At 49.9% G+C, this 12,452-nt stretch overlaps 17 non-coding genes and 3 pseudogenes across 17 annotated transcripts; 11 read left to right on the top strand and 9 right to left on the bottom strand.

Annotated features, from left to right (window-relative positions):
* Positions 1-764: 764 nt before the first annotated feature.
* On the top strand, positions 765-928 carry LOC135031100 (U1 spliceosomal RNA). Its single transcript, XR_010226968.1, has one exon. It is a non-coding gene; the product is annotated as a U1 spliceosomal RNA (small nuclear RNA).
* A 152-nt stretch (positions 929-1,080) lies between these two features.
* LOC135031148 (U1 spliceosomal RNA) lies at positions 1,081-1,216 on the top strand (annotated as a pseudogene).
* Positions 1,217-1,914: 698 nt separating this feature from the next.
* On the top strand, positions 1,915-2,078 carry LOC135031040 (U1 spliceosomal RNA). The gene has a single exon (XR_010226910.1). It is a non-coding gene; the product is annotated as a U1 spliceosomal RNA (small nuclear RNA).
* Positions 2,079-2,230: 152 nt separating this feature from the next.
* Positions 2,231-2,393, top strand: LOC135031111 (U1 spliceosomal RNA). Its single transcript, XR_010226973.1, has one exon. It is a non-coding gene; the product is annotated as a U1 spliceosomal RNA (small nuclear RNA).
* Positions 2,394-3,067: 674 nt separating this feature from the next.
* LOC135031046 (U1 spliceosomal RNA) lies at positions 3,068-3,231 on the top strand. The gene has a single exon (XR_010226916.1). It is a non-coding gene; the product is annotated as a U1 spliceosomal RNA (small nuclear RNA).
* A 152-nt stretch (positions 3,232-3,383) lies between these two features.
* LOC135031142 (U1 spliceosomal RNA) lies at positions 3,384-3,546 on the top strand. The gene has a single exon (XR_010226995.1). It is a non-coding gene; the product is annotated as a U1 spliceosomal RNA (small nuclear RNA).
* Positions 3,547-4,220: 674 nt separating this feature from the next.
* On the top strand, positions 4,221-4,384 carry LOC135031246 (U1 spliceosomal RNA). The gene has a single exon (XR_010227081.1). It is a non-coding gene; the product is annotated as a U1 spliceosomal RNA (small nuclear RNA).
* Positions 4,385-4,536: 152 nt separating this feature from the next.
* LOC135031093 (U1 spliceosomal RNA) lies at positions 4,537-4,699 on the top strand. The gene has a single exon (XR_010226961.1). It is a non-coding gene; the product is annotated as a U1 spliceosomal RNA (small nuclear RNA).
* Positions 4,700-5,373: 674 nt separating this feature from the next.
* On the top strand, positions 5,374-5,537 carry LOC135031147 (U1 spliceosomal RNA). The gene has a single exon (XR_010226996.1). It is a non-coding gene; the product is annotated as a U1 spliceosomal RNA (small nuclear RNA).
* Positions 5,538-5,689: 152 nt separating this feature from the next.
* On the top strand, positions 5,690-5,831 carry LOC135031129 (U1 spliceosomal RNA; annotated as a pseudogene).
* Positions 5,832-6,680: 849 nt separating this feature from the next.
* On the bottom strand, positions 6,681-6,843 carry LOC135031083 (U1 spliceosomal RNA). The gene has a single exon (XR_010226952.1). It is a non-coding gene; the product is annotated as a U1 spliceosomal RNA (small nuclear RNA).
* A 468-nt stretch (positions 6,844-7,311) lies between these two features.
* On the top strand, positions 7,312-7,474 carry LOC135031082 (U1 spliceosomal RNA). Its single transcript, XR_010226951.1, has one exon. It is a non-coding gene; the product is annotated as a U1 spliceosomal RNA (small nuclear RNA).
* Positions 7,475-8,313: 839 nt separating this feature from the next.
* On the bottom strand, positions 8,314-8,465 carry LOC135031121 (U1 spliceosomal RNA; annotated as a pseudogene).
* Positions 8,466-8,617: 152 nt separating this feature from the next.
* On the bottom strand, positions 8,618-8,781 carry LOC135031062 (U1 spliceosomal RNA). Its single transcript, XR_010226932.1, has one exon. It is a non-coding gene; the product is annotated as a U1 spliceosomal RNA (small nuclear RNA).
* A 544-nt stretch (positions 8,782-9,325) lies between these two features.
* On the bottom strand, positions 9,326-9,488 carry LOC135031092 (U1 spliceosomal RNA). Its single transcript, XR_010226960.1, has one exon. It is a non-coding gene; the product is annotated as a U1 spliceosomal RNA (small nuclear RNA).
* A 152-nt stretch (positions 9,489-9,640) lies between these two features.
* On the bottom strand, positions 9,641-9,804 carry LOC135031252 (U1 spliceosomal RNA). Its single transcript, XR_010227086.1, has one exon. It is a non-coding gene; the product is annotated as a U1 spliceosomal RNA (small nuclear RNA).
* A 674-nt stretch (positions 9,805-10,478) lies between these two features.
* LOC135031081 (U1 spliceosomal RNA) lies at positions 10,479-10,641 on the bottom strand. Its single transcript, XR_010226950.1, has one exon. It is a non-coding gene; the product is annotated as a U1 spliceosomal RNA (small nuclear RNA).
* A 152-nt stretch (positions 10,642-10,793) lies between these two features.
* LOC135031061 (U1 spliceosomal RNA) lies at positions 10,794-10,957 on the bottom strand. The gene has a single exon (XR_010226931.1). It is a non-coding gene; the product is annotated as a U1 spliceosomal RNA (small nuclear RNA).
* Positions 10,958-11,631: 674 nt separating this feature from the next.
* LOC135031090 (U1 spliceosomal RNA) lies at positions 11,632-11,794 on the bottom strand. The gene has a single exon (XR_010226958.1). It is a non-coding gene; the product is annotated as a U1 spliceosomal RNA (small nuclear RNA).
* A 152-nt stretch (positions 11,795-11,946) lies between these two features.
* LOC135031060 (U1 spliceosomal RNA) lies at positions 11,947-12,110 on the bottom strand. Its single transcript, XR_010226930.1, has one exon. It is a non-coding gene; the product is annotated as a U1 spliceosomal RNA (small nuclear RNA).
* Positions 12,111-12,452: the final 342 nt, after the last annotated feature.

The raw sequence follows: 12,452 nt of genomic DNA, 5'->3' as shown, positions 1-12,452 counted from the left end.
ATGCAAATCCGTCTGCTGCAGACCTTCCCCCAGGAGTGCTTGTACTAGTTGTTGCATATGGACCCTCATTCCGAGTCGTTCGCTCTGGAAATTTCATCGCATCGCAGTGAAATTCTGCTTAGTACGCATGCGCAATATTCGCACTGCGACTGCGCCAAGTAATTTTACAATGAAGAAAGTATTTTTACTCACGGCTTTTTCTTCGCTCCGGCGATCGTAATGTGATTGACAGGAAATGGGTGATACTGGGCGGAAACAGGCCGTTTTATGGGCGTGTGGGAAAAAACGCTACAATTTCCGGAAAAAACGCAGGAGTGGCCGGAGAAACGGGGGAGTGTCTGGGCGAACTCTGGGAGTGTTTGTGACGTCAAACCAGGAACGACAAGCACTGAACTGATCGCAGATGCCGAGTAAGTCTGAAGCTACTCTGAAACTGCTAAGTAGTTTGTAATCGCAATATTGCGAATACATCGGTCGCAATTTTAAGAAGCTAAGATTCACTCCCAGTAGGCGGCGGCTTAGCGTGTGTAACTCTGCTAAAATCGCCTTGCGAGCGATCAACTCGGAATGAGGGCCATGGTTTGATATTTGATGGTGCTTCAGTATTAGGCAGCCTTCCGCCCTCCCATGTTCATCTGAAAAGATGTGGTCTCCCTGCAGTTGTTGTCCCCAGATGAGAGTTCCCTTGTGCTGCCTCAGTTGAATCTCCTTTACTTGACAGAGATGTGCCTGAGCAGCGGCCCTCACCAGCCCTATCCCAAATCATACTTATTTTGCATAGGAGATACCATGGTCATGAAGATTGTTCTCCCAGGGTGAGGTTCATTCATTGCATTCTGGGTATGCTGACCCCTGTGATTTTCCCAAATGTGGGAAACTCGACTGCATTATTTGTGGTAGTGGGGGACTGTGTTTGTGCTTTCCTCTGGTCAGCTCTGGTAAAAGTCAGATTTCTTTGTCTCAGAACTTCCTCTAGCCTTGTTCTTCTTTCGAGGGTTCCCTGGTGCTGCATCAGTTGGATCTCCTTCACTTCACAGGGGGGAACCCGAGCAGCGACCCTCCCCAGCTCTAGCCCAACTCCTACTTACCTGCCAGGTGAGATACTATGATCATGAAGGTGCTTCTCCCAGGGCAAGGCTCAACCATTGCACTCTGGGTGTGCTGCTCCTGCGATTTCCCCAAATGTGGGAAACTTGACTGCATAATTTGTGTTTCCCCTCGTCGGCTCTCGTATAATTCAGATCTCTTTGTCTCAGGTCTCTCTCCAGCCTAGTTTGCTGTCTGTTTCCACTTCTCTTTTCTTGAGCCGCTCCCTTCTATGCCCTTGCGCACTATCCTGACTTCTCCCGTCTGCTTACTTCGTGCCTTCCAACGCACAATGCGAACTACAGGTAGTGCTGCAGGGCCCACACCCTTTTACTTGCCTTACAGAGTAGCTCTGGAGCAGTTACAGTGCCCAGCTGCTGCAAGAAATCAGCTTGAATGCTTCAGGGGCTGGGGCATAGCCAACATGAGCCCCACACCGAAGGAGGGAGGAGGTGTGTAATGCAAACTAGGGGTCATCCAAGCGCTGCAAAAGGCCGCCATGCCCTGCACGCCCCTTTTCTCTTTTCATATGCAGACGAGGGTTGAAGCCAACTTTGACCCACTGCTTGGATGACATCACCATATGCAAATCCATCTGCGGCAGGCCATCCCCCAGGAATGCTTGCACTAGTTGTTGCATTTGGTTTGTTGTTTGGGGGTGCTTCAGTATTAGGCAGCCTTCTGCCCTCCCATGTTCATCTGAAAATATATGTTCTCCCTGCAGTTGTTGTCCCAAGATGAGAGTTCCCTTGTGCTGCCTCAGTTGAATCTCCTTTACTTGACAGAGATGTGCATGAGCAGCGGCCCTCCCCAGCCCTATTCCAAATCATACTTATTTTGCATAGGAGATACCATGGTCATGAAGATTTTTCTCCCAGGGTGAGGTTCATTCATTGCATTTTGGGTATGCTGACCCCTGTGATTTCCCCAAATGTGGGAAACTCGACTGCATTATTTGTGGTAGTGGGAGACTGTGTTTGTGCTTTCCTCTGGTCAGCTCTGGTAAAAGTCAGATTTCTTTGTCTCAGATTTTCCTTTAGCCTTGTTCTTCTTTCGAGAGTTCCCTTGTGCTGCCTCAGTTGGATCTCCTTCACTTTACAGGGGGGTACCCGAGCAGCGACCCTCCCCAGCTCTAGCCCAACTCCTACTTACCTGCCAGGTGAGATACTATGATCATGAAGGTGCTTCTCCCAGGGCAAGGCTCACCCATTGTACTCTGGGTGTGCTGCTCCTGCGATTTCCCCAAATGTGGGAAACTTGACTGCATAATTTGTGTTTCCCCTGGTCGGCTCTCGTATAATTCAGATCTCTTTGTCTCAGGTCTCTCTCCAGCCTAGTTTGCTGTCTGTTTCCACTTCTCTTTTCTTCAGCCGCTCCCTTCTATACCCTTGTGCACTATCCTGACTTCTCCTCCCGTCTGCTTACTTTGTGCCTTCCAATGCACAATGCAAACTACAGGTAGTGCTGCAGGGCCCACACCCTTTTACTTGCCTTACAGAGCAGCTCTGGAGCTGTTACAGTGCCCAGCTGCTGCAAGAAATCAGCTTGAATGCTTCAGGGGCTGGGGCATAGCCAACATGAGCCCCACACCGAAGGAGGGTGGAGGTGTTTAATGCAAACTAGGGGTCAGACAAGCGCCGCAAAAGGCCACCATGCCCTGCACGCCCCTTTTCTGTTTTCATATGCAGACGAGGGTTGAAGCCAACTTTGACCCACTGCTTGGATGACATTACCATATGCAAATCCGTCTTCTGCAGAACTTCCCCCAGGAATGCTTGCACTAGTTGTTGCATTTGGTTTGTTGTTTGGGGGTGCTTCAGTATTAGGCAGCCTTCTGCCCTCCCATGTTCATCTGAAAATATGTGTTCTCCCTGCAGTTGTTGTCCCCAGATGAGAGTTACCTTGTGCTGCCTCAGTTGAATCTCCTTAACTTGACAGAGATGTGCCTGAGCAGCGGCCCTCCCCAGCTCTATCCCAAATCATACTTATTTTGCATAGGAGATACCATGGTCATGAAGATTATTCTCCCAGGGTGAGGTTCATTCATTGCATTCTGGGTATGCTGACCCCTGTGATTTCCCCAAATGTGGGAAACTCGACTGCTTTATTTGTGGTAGTGGGGGACTGTGTTTGTGTGTTCCTCTGGTCAGCTCTGGTAAAAGTCAGATTTCTTTGTTTCAGATCTTCCTCTAGCCTTGTTCTTCTTTCGAGAGTTCCCTTGTGCTGCCTCAGTTGGATCTCCTTCACTTGACAGGGGGGTGCCCAAGCAGAGACCCTCCCCAGCTCTAGCCCAACTCCTACTTACCTGCCAGGTGAGATACTATGATCATGAAGGTGCTTCTCCCAGGGCAAGGCTCACCCATTGCACTCTGGGTGTGCTGCCCCTGCGATTTCCCCAAATGTGGGAAACTTAACTGCATAATTTGTGTTTCCCCTGGTCGGCTCTCGTATAATTCAGATCTCTTTGTCTCAGGTCTCTCTCCAACCTAGTTTGCTGTCTGTTTCCACTTCTCTTTTCTTCAGCCGCTCCCTTCTATACCCTTGTGCACTATCCTGACTTCTCCTCCCGTCTGCTTACTTTGTGCCTTCCAATGCACAATGCAAACTACAGGTAGTGCTGCAGGGCCCACACCCTTTTACTTGCCTTACAGAGCAGCTCTGGAGATGTTACAGTGCCCAGCTGCTGCAAGAAATCTGCTTGAATGCTTCAGGGGATGGGGCATGGCCAACATGAGCCCCACACCAAAGGAGGGTGGAGGTGTTTAATGCGAACTAGGGGTCATCCAAGCACCGCAAAAGGCCGCCATGCCCTGCACGCTCCTTTTCTCTTTTCATATGCAGATGAGGGTTGAAGCCAACTTTGACCCACTGCTTGGATGACATCACTGTATGCAAATCCGTCTTCTATAGAACTTCCCCCAGGAATGCTTGCACTAGTTGTTGCATTTGGTTTGTTGTTTGGGGGTGCTTCAGTATTAGGCAGCCTTCTGCCCTCCCATGTTCATCTGAAAATATGTGTTCTCCCTGCAGTTGTTGTCCCCAGATGAGAGTTCCCTTGTGCTGCCTCAGTTGAATCTCCTTTACTTGACAGAGATGTGCATGAGCAGCGGCCCTCCCCAGCCCTATTCCAAATCATACTTATTTTGCATAGGAGATACCATGGTCATGAAGATTGTTCTCCCAGGGTGAGGTTCATTCATTGCATTTTGGGTATGCTGACCCCTGTGATTTCCCCAAATGTGGGAAACTTGACTGCATTATTTGTGGTAGTGGGGGACTGTGTTTGTGCTTTCCTCTGGTCAGCTCTGGTAAAAGTCAGATTTCTTTGTCTCAGATTTTCCTCTAGCCTTGTTCTTCTTTCGAGAGTTCCCTTGTGCTGCCTCAGTTGGATCTCCTTCAGTTTACAGGGGGGTACCCGAGCAGCGATCCTCCCCAGCTCTAGCCCAACTCCTACTTACCTGCCAGGTGAGATACTATGATCATGAAGGTGCTTCTCCCAGGGCAAGGCTCACCCATTGCACTCTGGGTGTGCTGCTCCTGCGATTTCCCCAAATGTGGGAAACTTGACTGCATAATTTGTGTTTCCCCTGGTCGGCTCTCGTATAATTCAGATCTCTTTGTCTCAGGTCTCTCTCCAGCCTAGTTTGCTGTCTGTTTCCACTTCTCTTTTCTTGAGCCGCTCCCTTCTATGCCCTTGCGCACTATCCTGACTTCTCCTCCTGTCCGCTTACTTTGTGCCTTCCAACGCACAATGCGAACTACAGGTAGTGCTGCAGGGCCCACACCCTTTTACTTGCCTTACAGAGCAGCTCTGGAGCTGTTACAGTGCCCAGCTGCTGCAAGAAATCAGCTTGAATGCTTCAGGGGCTGGGGTATAGCCAACATGAGCCCCACACCAAAGGAGGGTGGAGGTGTTTAATGCAAACTAGGGGTCAGCCAAGCGCCGCAAAAGGCCACCATGCCCTGCACGCCCCTTTTCTCTTTTCATATGCAGACGAGGGTTGAAGCCAACTTTGACCCACTGCTTGGATGACATCACCATATGCAAATCCATCTGCGGCAGGCCTTCCCCCAGGAATGCTTGCACTAGTTGTTGCATTTGGTTTGTTGTTTGGGGGTGCTTCAGTATTAGGCAGCCTTCTGCCCTCCCATGTTCATCTGAAAATATATGTTCTCCCTGCAGTTGTTGTCCCAAGATGAGAGTTCCCTTGTGCTGCCTCAGTTGAATCTCCTTTACTTGACAGAGATGTGCATGAGCAGCGGCCCTCCCCAGCCCTATTCCAAATCATACTTATTTTGCATAGGAGATACCATGGTCATGAAGATTTTTCTCCCAGGGTGAGGTTCATTCATTGCATTTTGGGTATGCTGACCCCTGTGATTTCCCCAAATGTGGGAAACTCAACTGCATTATTTGTGGTAGTGGGGGACTGTGTTTGTGCTTTCCTCTGGTCAGCTCTAGTAAAAGTCAGATTTCTTTGTCTCAGATTTTCCTCTAGCCTTGTTCTTCTTTCGAGAGTTCCCTTGTGCTGCCTTAGTTGGATCTCCTTCACTTTACAGGGGGGTACCCGAGCAGCGACCCTCCCCAGCTCTAGCCCAACTCCTACTTACCTGCCAGGTGAGATACTATGATCATGAAGGTGCTTCTCCCAGGGCAAGGCTCACCCATTGTACTCTGGGTGTGCTGCTCCTGCGATTTCCCCAAATGTGGGAAACTTGACTGCATAATTTGTGTTTCCCCTGGTCGGCTCTCGTATAATTGAGATCTCTTTGTCTCAGGTCTCTCTCCAGCCTAGTTTGCTGTCTGTTTCCACTTCTCTTTTCTTCAGCCGCTCCCTTCTATACCCTTGTGCACTATCCTGACTTCTCCTCCCGTCTGCTTACTTTGTGCCTTCCAATGCACAATGCAAACTACAGGTAGTGCTTCAGGGCCCACACCCTTTTACTTGCCTTACAGAGCAGCTCTGGAGCTGTTACAGTGCCCAGCTGCTGCAAGAAATCAGCTTGAATGCTTCAGGGGCTGGGGCATAGCCAACATCAGCCCCACACCGAAGGAGGGTGGAGGTGTTTAATGCAAACTAGGGGTCAGTCAAGCGCCGCAAAAGGCCACCATGCCCTGCACGCCCCTTTTCTGTTTTCATATGCAGACGAGGGTTGAAGCCAACTTTGACCCACTGCTTGGATGACATCACCATATGCAAATCCATCTGCGGCAGGCCTACCCCCAGGAATGCTTGCACTAGTTGTTGCATTTGGTTTGTTGTTTGGGGGTGCTTCAGTATTAGGCAGCCTTCTGCTGCACCCTGCTTTGGTGTGGGGCTCATGTTGGCCATGCCCCATCCCCTGAAGCTTTCAAGCAGATTTCTTGCAGCAGCTGGGCACTGTAAGAGCTCAAGAGCTGCTCTGTAAGGCAAGTAAAAGGGTGTGGGCCCTGCAGCACTACCTGTAGTTTGCATTGTGCATTGGAAGGCACAAAGTAAGCAGACAGGAGGAGAAGTCAGGATAGTGCACAAGGGTATAGAAGGGAGCGGCTGAAGAAAAGAGAAGTGGAAACAGACAGCAAACTAGGCTGGAGAGAGATCTGAGACAAAGAGATCTGAATTATACGAGAGCCGACCAGGGGAAACACAAATTATGCAGTCAAGTTTCCCACATTTGGGGAAATCGCAGGGGCAGCACACCCAGAGTGCAATGGGTGAGCCTTGCCCTGGGAGAAGCACCTTCATGATCATAGTATCTCACCTGGCAGGTAAGTAGGAGTTGGGCTAGAGCTGGGGAGGGTCGCTGGTCGGGCACCCCCCTGTTAAGTGAAGGAAATCCAACTGAGGCAGCACAAGGGAACTCTCAAAAGAAGAACAAGGCTAGAGGAAGATCTGAAACAAAGAAATCTGACTTTTACCAGAGCTGACCAGAAGAAAACACAAACACAGTCCCCCACTACCACAAATAAAGCAGTTGAGGTGAGGTTCATTCATTGCATTTTGGGTATGCTGACCCCTGTGATTTCCCCAAATGTGGGAAACTCGACTGCTTTATTTGTGGTAGTGGGGGACTGTGTTTGTGTTTTCTTCTGGTCAGCTCTGGTAAAAGTCAGATTTCTTTGTTTCAGATCTTCCTCTAGCCTTGTTCTTCTTTTGAGAGTTCCCTTGTGCTGCCTCAGTTGGATCTCCTTCACTTAACAGGGGGGTGCCCGAGCAGCGACCCTCCCCAGCTCTAGCCCAACTACTACTTACCTGCCAGGTGAGATACTATGATCATGAAGGTGCTTCTCCCAGGGCAAGGCTCACCCATTGCACTCTGGGTGTGCTGCCCCTGCGATTTCCCCAAATGTGGGAAACTTGACTGCATAATTTGTGTTTCCCCTGGTCGGCTCTCGTATAATTCAGATCTCTTTGTCTCAGATCTCTCTCCAGCCTAGTTTGCTGTCTGTTTCCACTTCTCTTTTCTTCAGCCGCTCCCTTCTATACCCTTGTGCACTATCCTGACTTCTCCTCCCGTCTGCTTACTTTGTGCCTTCCAATGCACAATGCAAACTACAGGTAGTGCTGCAGGGCCCACACCCTTTTACTTGCCTTACAGAGCAGCTCTGGAGCTGTTACAGTGCCCAGCTGCTGCAAGAAATCTGCTTGAATGCTTCAGGGGATGGGACATGGCCAACATGAGCCCCACACCAAAGGAGGGTGGAGCAGAAGGCTGACTAATACTGAAGCACACCCAAACAACAAACCAAATGCAACAACTAGTGCAAGCATTCCTGGGGGAAGGCCTGCCGCAGACGGATTTGCATATGGTGATGTCATCCAAGCAGTGGGTCAAAGTTAGCTTCAACCCTTGTCTGCATATGAAAACAGAAAAGGGGCGTGCAGGGCATGGTGGCCTTTTGCGGCGCTTGACCGACCCCTAGTTTGCATTAAACACCTCCACCCTCCTTCGGTGTGGGGCTCATGTTGGCTATGCCCCAGCCCCTGAAGCATTCAAGCAGATTTCTTGCAGCAGCTGGGCACTGTAACAGCTCCAGAGCTGCTCTGTAAGGCAAGTAAAAGGGTGTGGGCCCTGCAGCACTACCTGTAGTTTGCATTGTGCATTCAAAGGCACAAAGTAAGCAGACGGGAGGAGAAGTCAGGATAGTGCACAAGGGTATAGAAGGGAGCGGTTGAAGAAAAGAGAAGTGGAAACAGACAGCAAACTAGGCTGGAGAGAGACCTGAGACAAAGAGATCTGAATTATACGAGAGCCGACCATGGGAAACACAAATTATGCAGTCAAGTTTCCCACATTTGGGGAAATCGCAGGAGCAGCACACCCAGAGTACAATGGGTGAGCCTTGCCCTGGGAGAAGCACCTTCATGATCATAGTATCTCACCTGGCAGGTAAGTAGGAGTTGGGCTAGAGCTGGGGAGGGTCGCTGCTCGGGTACCCCCCTGTAAAGTGAAGGAGATCCAACTGAGGCAGCACAAGGGAACTCTCGAAACAAGAACAAGGCTAAAGGAAAATCTGAGACAAAGAAATCTGACTTTTACCAGAGCTGACCAGAGGAAAGCACAAACACAGTCTCCCACTACCACAAATAATGCAGTCAAGTTTCCCACATTTGGGGAAATCACAGGGGTCAGCATACCCAAAATGCAATGAATGAACCTCACCCTGGGAGAAAAATCTTCATGACCATGGTATCTCCTATGCAAAATAAGTATGATTTGGAATAGGGCTGGGGAGGGCCGCTGCTCATGCACATCTCTGTCAAGTAAAGGAGATTCAACTGAGGCAGCAAAAGGGAACTCTCATCTGGGGACAACAACTGCAGGGAGAACATATATTTTCAGATGAACATGGGAGGGCAGAAGGCTGCCTAATACTGAAGCACCCCCAAACAACAAACCAAATGCAACAACTAGTGCAAGCATTCCTGGGGGAAGGCCTGCCGCAGATGGATTTGCATATGGTGATGTCATCCAAGCAGTGGGTCAAAGTTGGCTTCAACCCTCGTCTGCATATGAAAAGAGAAAAGGGGCGTGCAGGGCATGGTGGCCTTTTGCGGCGCTTGGCTGACCCCTAGTTTGCATTAAACACGTCCACCCTCCTTTGGTGTGTAGTTCGCATTGTGCGTTGGAAGGCACAAAGTAAGCAGACAGGAGGAGAAGTCAGGATAGTGCGCAAGGGCATAGAAGGGAGCGGCTCAAGAAAAGAGAAGTGGAAACAGACAGCAAACTAGGCTGGAGAGAGACCTGAGACAAAGAGATCTGAATTATACGAGAGCCGACCAGGGGAAACACAAATTATGCAGTCAAGTTTCCCACATTTGGGGAAATCGCAGGAGCAGCACACCCAGAGTGCAATGGGTGAGCCTTGCCCTGGGAGAAGCACCTTCATGATCATAGTATCTCACCTGGCAGGTAAGTAGGAGTTGGGCTAGAGCTGGGGAGGGTCGCTGCTCGGGTACCCCCCTGTAAAGTGAAGGAGATCCAACTGAGGCAGCACAAGGGAACTCTCGAAAGAAGAACAAGGCAAGAGGAAAATCTGAGACAAAGAAATCTGACTTTTACCAGAGCTGACCAGAGGAAAGCACAAACACAGTCCCCCACTACCACAAATAATGCAGTTGAGTTTCCCACATTTGGGGAAATCACAGGGGTCAGCATACCCAAAATGCAATGAATGAACCTCACTCTGGGAGAACAATCTTCATGACCATGGTATCTCCTATGCAAAATAAGTATGATTTGGAATAGGGCTGGGGAGGGCCGCTGCTCATGCACATCTCTGTCAAGTAAAGGAGATTCAACTGAGGCAGCACAAGGGAACTCTCATCTGGGGACAACAACTGCAGGGAGAACACATATTTTCAGATGAACATGGGAGGGCAGAAGGCTGCCTAATACTGAAGCACCCCCAAACAACAAACCAAATGCAACAACTAGTGCAAGCATTCCTGGGGGAAGTTCTATAGAAGACGGATTTGCATACAGTGATGTCATCCAAGCAGTGGGTCAAAGTTGGCTTCAACCCTCATCTGCATATGAAAAGAGAAAAGGGGCGTGCAGGGCATGGCGGCCTTTTACGGTGCTTGGATGACCCCTAGTTCGCATTAAACACCTCCACCCTCCTTTGGTGTGGGGCTCATGTTGGCCATGCCCCATCCCCTGAAGCATTCAAGCAGATTTCTTGCAGCAGCTGGGCACTGTAACAGCTCCAGAGCTGCTCTGTAAGGCAAGTAAAAGGGTGTGGGCCCTGCAGCACTACCTGTAGTTTGCATTGTGCATTGGAAGGCACAAAGTAAGCAGACGGGAGGAGAAGTCAGGATAGTGCACAAGGGTATAGAAGGGAGCGGCTGAAGAAAAGAGAAGTGGAAACAGACAGCAAACTAGGCTGGAGAGAGACCTGAGACAAAGAGATCTGAATTATACGAGAGCCGACCAGGGGAAACACAAATTATGCAGTCAAGTTTCCCACATTTGGGGAAATCGCAGGGGCAGCACACCCAGAGTGCAATGGGTGAGCCTTGCCCTGGGAGAAGCACCTTCATGATCATAGTATCTCACCTGGCAGGTAAGTAGGAGTTGGGCTAGAGCTGGGGAGGGTCGCTGCTCGGGTTCCCCCCTGTGAAGTGAAGGAGATCCAACTGAGGCAGCACCAGGGAACTCTCGAAAGAAGAACAAGGCTAGAGGAAGATCTGAGACAAAGAAATCTGACTTTTACCAGAGCTGACCAGAGGAAAGCACAAACACAGTCTCCCACTACCACAAATAATGCAGTCAAGTTTCCCACATTTGGGGAAATCACAGGGGTCAGCATACCCAAAATGCAATGAATGAACCTCACCCTGGGAGAAAAATCTTCATGACCATGGTATCTCCTATGCAAAATAAGTATGATTTGGAATAGGGCTGGGGAGGGCCGCTGCTCAGGCACATCTCTGTCAAGTAAAGGAGATTCAACTGAGGCAGCACAAGGGAACTCTCATCTTGGGACAACAACTGCAGGGAGAACATATATTTTCAGATGAACATGGGAGGGCAGAAGACTGCCTAATACTGAAGCACCCCCAAACAACAAACCAAATGCAACAACTAGTGCAAGCATTCCTGGGGGAAGGCCTGCCGCAGATGGATTTGCATATGGTGATGTCATCCAAGCAGTGGGTCAAAGTTGGCTTCAACCCTCGTCTGCATATGAAAAGAGAAAAGGGGCGTGCAGGGCATGGTGGCCTTTTGCGGCGCTTGGCTGACCCCTAGTTTGCATTAAACACCTCCACCCTCCTTTGGTGTGGGGCTCATGTTGGCTATGCCCCAGCCCCTGAAGCATTCAAGCTGATTTCTTGCAGCAGCTGGGCACTGTAACAGCTCCAGAGCTGCTCTGTAAGGCAAGTAAAAGGGTGTGGGCCCTGCAGCACTACCTGTAGTTCGCATTGTGCGTTGGAAGGCACAAAGTAAGCAGACAGGAGGAGAAGTCAGGATAGTGCGCAAGGGCATAGAAGGGAGCGGCTCAAGAAAAGAGAAGTGGAAACAGACAGCAAACTAGGCTGGAGAGAGACCTGAGACAAAGAGATCTGAATTATACGAGAGCCGACCAGGGGAAACACAAATTATACAGTCAAGTTTCCCACATTTGGGGAAATCGCAGGAGCAGCACACCCAGAGTGCAATGGGTGAGCCTTGCCCTGGGAGAAGCACCTTCATGATCATAGTATCTCACCTGGCAGGTAAGTAGGAGTTGGGCTAGAGCTGGGGAGGGTCGCTGCTCGGGTTCCCCCCTGTGAAGTGAAGGAGATCCAACTGAGGCAGCACCAGGGAACTCTCGAAAGAAGAACAAGGCTAGAGGAAGATCTGAGACAAAGAAATCTGACTTTTACCAGAGCTGACCAGAGGAAAGCACAAACACAGTCTCCCACTACCACAAATAATGCAGTCAAGTTTCCCACATTTGGGGAAATCACAGGGGTCAGCATACCCAAAATGCAATGAATGAACCTCACCCTGGGAGAAAAATCTTCATGACCATGGTATCTCCTATGCAAAATAAGTATGATTTGGAATAGGGCTGGGGAGGGCCGCTGCTCAGGCACATCTCTGTCAAGTAAAGGAGATTCAACTGAGGCAGCACAAGGGAACTCTCATCTTGGGACAACAACTGCAGGGAGAACATATATTTTCAGATGAACATGGGAGGGCAGAAGACTGCCTAATACTGAAGCACCCCCAAACAACAAACCAAATGCAACAACTAGTGCAAGCATTCCTGGGGGAAGGCCTGCCGCAGATGGATTTGCATATGGTGATGTCATCCAAGCAGTGGGTCAAAGTTGGCTTCAACCCTCGTCTGCATATGAAAAGAGAAAAGGGGCGTGCAGGGCATGGTGGCCTTTTGC

The sequence above is a fragment of the Pseudophryne corroboree genome, unplaced genomic scaffold, assembly GCF_028390025.1.
Source record: "Pseudophryne corroboree isolate aPseCor3 unplaced genomic scaffold, aPseCor3.hap2 scaffold_512, whole genome shotgun sequence".
Taxonomy (NCBI): domain Eukaryota; kingdom Metazoa; phylum Chordata; class Amphibia; order Anura; family Myobatrachidae; genus Pseudophryne; species Pseudophryne corroboree.
The sequence above is the reverse complement of the archived record's forward strand: the minus strand, read 5'-3'. Positions and strand labels throughout refer to the sequence as shown.